Here is a 7500-nt window from a genome sequence, read left to right on the forward strand (position 1 = left end):
GAAATAGAACGATGAGCTGACTTATCGGGTCTTCGTTGGAATTACCGTCGCTGGCATTGTAAACTCCAGATGACCTTGTGATTCCTTCGTCGGGCACTGGTAAAGGGTGGCGATGATTCGTTCTATAATAGAAATACCCGTCGTAGCGTTTCGGCCTAGTCACCCGCCACGAAACACTCTCTCGTCGTGGAATCCCCGCGTCGGAGAGTAAAACGCCGAAGGCTTACTTATGAAACTTACGTCTCTCGACGATGGGACGATCCACGCGAAGAGTTGTTACGTGCACGCGTATGGTGCGATTGCGTCGATTCGCTTTTCTGTACGGGGAGCAATAGAACGTTGAGTTGACTTATCGGGTCTTCGTTGGAATTACCGTCGCTGGCATTGTAAACTCCAGATGACCTTGTGATTCCTTCGTCGGGCACTGGTAAAGGGTGGCGATGATGCGTTCTATAATAGAAATACCCGTCGTAGCGTTTCTTCCGAGTCAACCCGCTCACGAAACACTCTCTCGTCGTGGAATCCCCGCGTCGGAGAGTAAAACGCGAATTCATAGTATGGAAACTTACGTCTCTCGACGATGGGACGATCCACGCGAAGAGTTGTTACGTGCACGCGTATGGTGCGATTGCGTCGATTCGCTTTTCTGTACGGGGAGTAATAGAACGTTGAGTTGACTTATCGGGTCTTCGTTGGAATTACCGTCGCTGGCATTGTAAACTCCAGATGACCTTGTGATTCCTTCGTCGGGCACTGGTAAAGGGTGGCGATGATGCGTTCTATAATAGAAATACCCGTCGTAGCGTTTCTTCCGAGTCAACCCGCTCACGAAACTCTCTCTCGTCGTGGAATCCCCGCGTCGGAGAGTAAAACGCGAATTCATACTATGAAAACTTACGTCTCTCGACGATGGGACGATCCACGCGAAGAGTTGTTTACGTGCACGCGTATGGTGCGATTGCGTCGATTCGCTTTTCTGTACGGGGAGAAATAGAACGTTGAGTTGACTTATCGGGTCTTCGTTGGAATTACCGTCGCTGGCATTGTAAACTCCAGATGACCTTGTGATTCCTTCGTCGGGCACTGGTAAAGGGTGGCGATGATGCGTTCTATAATAGAAATACCCGTCGTAGCGTTTCTTCCGAGTCAACCCGCTCACGAAACTCTCTCTCTCGTCGTGGAATCCCCGCGTCGGAGAGTAAAACGCCGAAGGCTTACTATGAAACTTACGTCTCTCGACGATGGGACGATCCACGCGAAGAGTTGTTACGTGCACGCGTATGGTGCGATTGCGTCGATTCGCTTTTCTGTACGGGGAGTAATAGAACGTTGAGTTGACTTATCGGGTCTTCGTTGGAATTACCGTCGCTGGCATTGTAAACTCCAGATGACCTTGTGATTCCTTCGTCGGGCACTGGTAAAGGGTGGCGATGATTCGTTCTATAATAGAAATACCCGTCGTAGCGTTTCTTCCGAGTCAACCCGCTCACGAAACTCTCTCTCGTCGTGGAATCCCCGCGTCGGAGAGTAAAACGCGAATTCATAGTATGGAAACTTACGTCTCTCGACGATGGGACGATCCACGCGAAGAGTTGTTACGTGCACGCGTATGGTGCGATTGCGTCGATTCGCTTTTCTGTACGGGGAGCAATAGAACGTTGAGTTGACTTATCGGGTCTTCGTTGGAATTACCGTCGCTGGCATTGTAAACTCCAGATGACCTTGTGATTCCTTCGTCGGGCACTGGTAAAGGGTGGCGATGATTCGTTCTATAATAGAAATACCCGTCGTAGCGTTTCTTCCGAGTCAACCCGCTCACGAAACTCTCTCTCGTCGTGGAATCCCCGCGTCGGAGAGTAAAACGCGAATTCATACTATGAAAACTTACGTCTCTCGACGATGGGACGATCCACGCGAAGAGTTGTTTACGTGCACGCGTATGGTGCGATTGCGTCGATTCGCTTTTCTGTACGGGGAGAAATAGAACGTTGAGTTGACTTATCGGGTCTTCGTTGGAATTACCGTCGCTGGCATTGTAAACTCCAGATGACCTTGTGATTCCTTCGTCGGGCACTGGTAAAGGGTGGCGATGATGCGTTCTACAATAGAAATACCCGTCGTAGCGTTTCTTCCGAGTCAACCCGCTCACGAAACTCTCTCTCGTCGTGGAATCCCCGCGTCGGAGGGTAAAACGCGATATATAATAGTATATGCCAGTGGTTCGCGCGCGTCGTCTCTGAGATACGCGGTCGACAGAGTTCCGAAAACACGTGATGTGCCACGATTTCCGTGCGTCTTACATCTTTCGACGATGGGACGATCCACGCGAAGAGAACGTTCGTGCTTGCGTGAGGTGCAACAGCGTCGATTCGCTTTTCTGTACGGGGAGAAATAGAACGTTGAGTTGACTTATCGGGTCTTCGTTGGAATTACCGTCGCTGGCATTGTAAACTCCAGATGACCTTGTGATTCCTTCGTCGGGCACTGGTAAAGGGTGGCGATGATTCGTTCTATAATAGTAATACCCGTCGTAGCGTTTCGACCGATGTCACCCGCCACGAAAGTCTCTCTCGACGTGGAAACCCCGCGCCGAAGAGTAAACGCGAAGGCTTACCATACGAAAGAAAACGGTATTATACGCCTGTGGTATGTGCGTCTCGGCTCTGTGATACGCGATCGGCAGAGTTACAAAAAAACGTTGATGGGCCACGATTTCCGTGCGTCTTACATCTTTCGACGATGGGACGATCCACGCGAAGAGTAGTTACGTGCTCGCGCGAGGTGCGATAGCGTCGATTCGCTTTTCTGTACGGGGAGAAATAGAACGATGAGTTGACTTATCGGGTCTTCGTTGGAATTACCGTCGCTGGCATTGTAAACTCCAGATGACCTTGTGATTCCTTCGTCGGGCACTGGTAAAGGGTGGCGATGATTCGTTCTATAATAGAAATACCCGTCGTAGCGATTCGGCCGAGTCACCCGCCACGAAACTCTCTCTCGTCGTGGAATCCCCATGTCGGAGAGTAAAACGCGAAGGCTAACTATATAAGAAATATATAGTATTATTTATGCCTGTGGTTCTCCGTTTGCCCTACTCTCAGATACGCGACTCGGAGAGTTACGAATAATCGTGATGGACCACGATTTCTGTACGTCTTACATCTTTCGACGATGGGACGATCCACGCGAAGAGATCATTCCTGCTTGCGTGAGGTGCGATAGCGCCGATTCGCTTTTCTGTACGGGGAGAAATAGAACGATGAGTTGACTTATCGGGTCTTCGTTGGAATTACCGTCGCTGGCATTGTAAACTCCAGATGACCTTGTGATTCCTTCGTCGGGCACTGGTAAAGGGTGGCGATGATTCGTTCTATAATAGAAATACCCGTCGTAGCGATTCGGCCGTGTCACCCGCCACGAAAATCTCTCTCGTCGTGGAATCCCCGCGTCGTAGAGTAAACGCGAAGGCTTGCTATAGAAGACTATAGTTTATACGCCTGTGGTTCACCGGTTGCCTGCTCTCCGGGGTACGCGATCGCGCAGGAGTTACGGAAGAACTTGATGGGCCACGATCTCCAAGCGGCTATATCTTTCGACGATGGGACGATTCACGCGAAGAGAACGTTCGTGCATGCGTGAGGTGCGATAGCGTTGATTCGCTTGTCTGTACGGGGAGAAATAGAACGATGAGTTGACTTATCGGGTCTTCGTTGGAATTACCGTCGCTGGCATTGTAAACTCCAGATGACCTTGTGATTCCTTCGTCGGGCACTGGTAAAGGGTGGCGATGATTCGTTCTATAATAGAAATACCCGTCGTAGCGTTTCGACCGATGTCACCCGCCACGAAATTCTCTCTCGTCGTGGAATCCCCGCGTCGGAGAGTAACCGCCGAAGGCTTGCTATAGAAGACTATAGTTTATACGCCTGTGGTTCACCGGTTGCCGGCTCTCCGGGGCACGCGATCGCGCGAAGGTTACGGAGGGACGTGAAGCGCCCGAGCAATGAAACGTCCGCAGGAGGAAACGAGCAACCGCCGAACATTGTTTCGCGACGTTTCCATAATGTATTGTCGTTTCGCTCGCATCCCGCTTCTTTCCCCTAGTTTCCTCGACGCGTAGTTTCGCAGCCTTAGTGGACGAATCATTCTCGATTCGAGGAAAGATATGCAGTGGGGCGTGCAATGAGCCCGCCAGAGACCACGATCTCCAATGCGTCTTTACATCTTTGGACGATGGGACGATCCACGCGAAGAGAACGTTCGTGCTTGCGCGAGGTGCATTAGCGTCGATTCGCTTTTCTGTACGGGGAGAAATAGAACGATGAGTTGACTTATCGGGTCTTCGTTGGAATTACCGTCGCTGGCATTGTAAACTCCAGATGACCTTGTGATTCCTTCGTCGGGCACTGGTAAAGGGTGGCGATGATTCGTTCTATAATAGAAATACCCGTCGTAGCGATTCGGCCGAGTCACCCGCCACGAAACTGTCTCTCTTTCGTCGTGGAAACCCCGCGTCGGAGAGTAAAACGCGCGAAGGCTGTGACTGTAACATATATATATATATATACACAGTATACAATGCCTGTGGTTTTTGCGCGTGTCGGCTCTTCGGTATACGCGATCGGCCAGAGTTACGGAGGGACGGTGAAGCGCACGAGAAATTGAAACGGCCGCACGATTGGAACCGAGCAACCGTCGAACATTGTTTCGCGACGTTTCCATAATGCGTTTTCGTTTCGCTCGCATACCGCTTCTTTTCCCCTAGTCTCTGAGACGCGTTTTCGAGCCGTTCTTCTACTATCGATTCTCGTAGAGAGAAGGGACCGGGTAGTCTGGAAGTGGAACCCGCATCTTGCGTGTACCGTACACGGAATTGAGAGGACCGGCCGTGAAGCTCGTTTTAAAGCCGTGCGTCTGACACCCAACTCTTGCGCGCCAATTTCGCGGCAAGAGATAATATGGGACGAATGACCGGCAAAGAGCCAGCTGTGAAGTCTGTTTTTTTAATCGAATCCGTGGACGTGTGTATGCCGTAGCGTCGCTCGTCGTGTTCGTTCATGGTCGTTCCGAGAGAAAGAACGAAAGCGGTAACGAAGGGACCGGCCGTGAAGCTCGTTTTAAAGCCGCGCGTCTGACACCCAACTCTTGCGCGCCAATTTCGCGGCAAGAGATAACATGGGACGAATGACCGGCAAAGAGCCAGCTGTGAAGTCTTTTTTCATTATTTGCTTTCAATCGATCGATCGGTACGATTCGTGCAACGTTTCGCGCGATGCGACGCGAAAACATGCGCGCAACAATAGATGCGTCTGATCGGAAGAACGCGAGGGTCGACTGCACGCGATGGATTCAGTATCGGGTAGGATACAAAATATATCCCCGTCGTTTCCACGCGTGCGAGTCTTCTGCGTCTTTCGCGGGTTTTTGAATGCACTATACGCCCGGAACGTCGAGAAATATATACATATTACTTGAACGTTTTTCGTCTCGAAAGGCTTCGGTGTCGTCTCCAAGGCGACGCCTGAATCTCCTTCGCGCGCTGGTCGGAGATTCAGGTATCAACTTTTATCTTCTCTTTGAAAGAAGAGAGATATTAGGTCGAACAAGTGAGAATAAAATTATATATGTGAAATATAAAATTTATACGATTACCCTGAACGGTGGATCACTTGGCTCGTGGGTCGATGAAGAACGCAGCTAATTGCGCGTCAACGTGTGAACTGCAGGACACATGAACATCGACATTTCGAACGCACATTGCGGTCCACGGATACAATTCCTGGACCACGCCTGGCTGAGGGTCGTTTACGTACCATACACTGCTTGCGTAGCTCTGTCAAATCCCCGCCGTCGTTCACCTCTTCGGATCGAACGTTTTTTTACCGAAGGGCGCAAAGAACGTCTCTGAGTCGGGTTAAGAGAAGGATGCTACGTACGAGCGAACGATGGGTGTCTCGTCGGCGTTTGTCGCGGACACGCGAAAATTCTGTGAATTTCACGGACAGTGTACGTTCTAGTTGTTGCAAAACGATCGGAATCGTTTGTATGGACTCGCGTGAGTGTTCGCGGCGTCGTGCGTCGTTCAATTACGACCGCCCGCGGATACCGCTCCACTGCGATATGGATCTGAGCGACAACTTTTTCGGCTGTTCGTGAGATGAACGGTTTCGTGTGTTTAGAAAAATTTTTTTTCCCGCGCTCCCGACGTCACCTGAAATGATGCGTCAGAGGTGAAAGAAAATATTAAGAAGTCGAGAGAGAGAGACTACACACGTTTTATTCATATTTTGTATACCGTGCGTGAGACGGATGTGCACGACACGTCGTATGTCGGTATATTACCGACTGGCCCCAGGGAGATTGTTTTCTTCCTCTCTTACGAATGAGATGTACGTTTCGGAGGATCGTCGTTACCGAAACACACGGCAAAACGAGACTTCTCGCAGCAGAACCTTTATACACAATACACATCGACTCTTTTTACCCCGAGAGAGAGAGAAAAGGTGTATTTCTTTTTTTTATTTTTCGAATTCGACGCACGAACGCTTTGACGACTGGAGAAAAACACGGTGTGTGTTAAAATCGTGCGGGACGAGCATGCGTATTCGTAACGGGTCGAATAGTTCTTATTCCCCGTCGTCGCGTGTCCTCGCTGGACCACCACCGTGCGCTTCCGCCACGTTCAGTTGAATTTCGAAATATATATATATAAAAAGAATCACCATATACTCTCTTTCGGGAGGTGTATTTTTATCGGTTTCTGCTATAGAGAAGAGACGGAGATCGTGTTGTGAGGTGTAACGTTTCTGTATCCCCGTTTCGGAGGATCGTCGTTATCGGCGGAACACACGTCAAAACGAGACTTCTCGCAGAACCTTTATACACAATACACATCGACTCTTTTACCCCGAGAGAGAGAAAAGGTGTTTTTCTTTTTTTTTTATTTTTCGAATTCGACGCACGAACGCTTTGACGACTGGAGAAAAACACGGTGTGTGTTAAAATCGTGCGGGACGAGCATGCGTATTCGTAACGGGTCGAATAGTTCTTATTCCCCGTCGTCGCGTGTCCTCGCTGGACCACCACCGTGCGCTTCCGCCACGTTCAGTTGTATTTCGAAATATATATATATAAAAAGAATCACCATATACTCTCTTTCGGGAGGTGTATTTTTATCGGTTTCTGCTATAGAGAAGAGACGGACGATCGTGTGTGACACCACGTGGTAACGTTTCCGTATCCCCGTAAAATACGTTTATCTTTTCTCGTAGAAAAGAGAGAGGAAGAGGCAGGAGCTCCTCTTTGGCGAGGCTTTCGAACGTCGCGTCCCGTCCGCCGGAATATAATGATATAAATATATAACCGCCGCCGACTTTGTGCGAAAGCGTTGAAACGAACGCGTCGGTCGCCCCATGGTGTGTGTTTGTCGTGTCTTCTTTTCCTCTTCTGCACTTCTCTTCACTGTCGATCGCGAGACCGCGCGAGATCCGCTTCGGTCGT

The 7500-nt window shown here is 49.9% G+C and overlaps 1 non-coding gene across 1 annotated transcript; it reads left to right on the top strand.

The window, feature by feature from the left end:
• The first annotated feature begins 5649 nt into the window (after nucleotides 1–5649).
• On the top strand, nucleotides 5650–5804 carry LOC143176316 (5.8S ribosomal RNA). Its single transcript, XR_013000885.1, has one exon. It is a non-coding gene; the product is annotated as a 5.8S ribosomal RNA (ribosomal RNA).
• Nucleotides 5805–7500: the final 1696 nt, after the last annotated feature.

The sequence above is a fragment of the Nomia melanderi genome, unplaced genomic scaffold, assembly GCF_051020985.1.
Source record: "Nomia melanderi isolate GNS246 unplaced genomic scaffold, iyNomMela1 scaffold0490, whole genome shotgun sequence".
NCBI classification, from domain to species: domain Eukaryota; kingdom Metazoa; phylum Arthropoda; class Insecta; order Hymenoptera; family Halictidae; genus Nomia; species Nomia melanderi.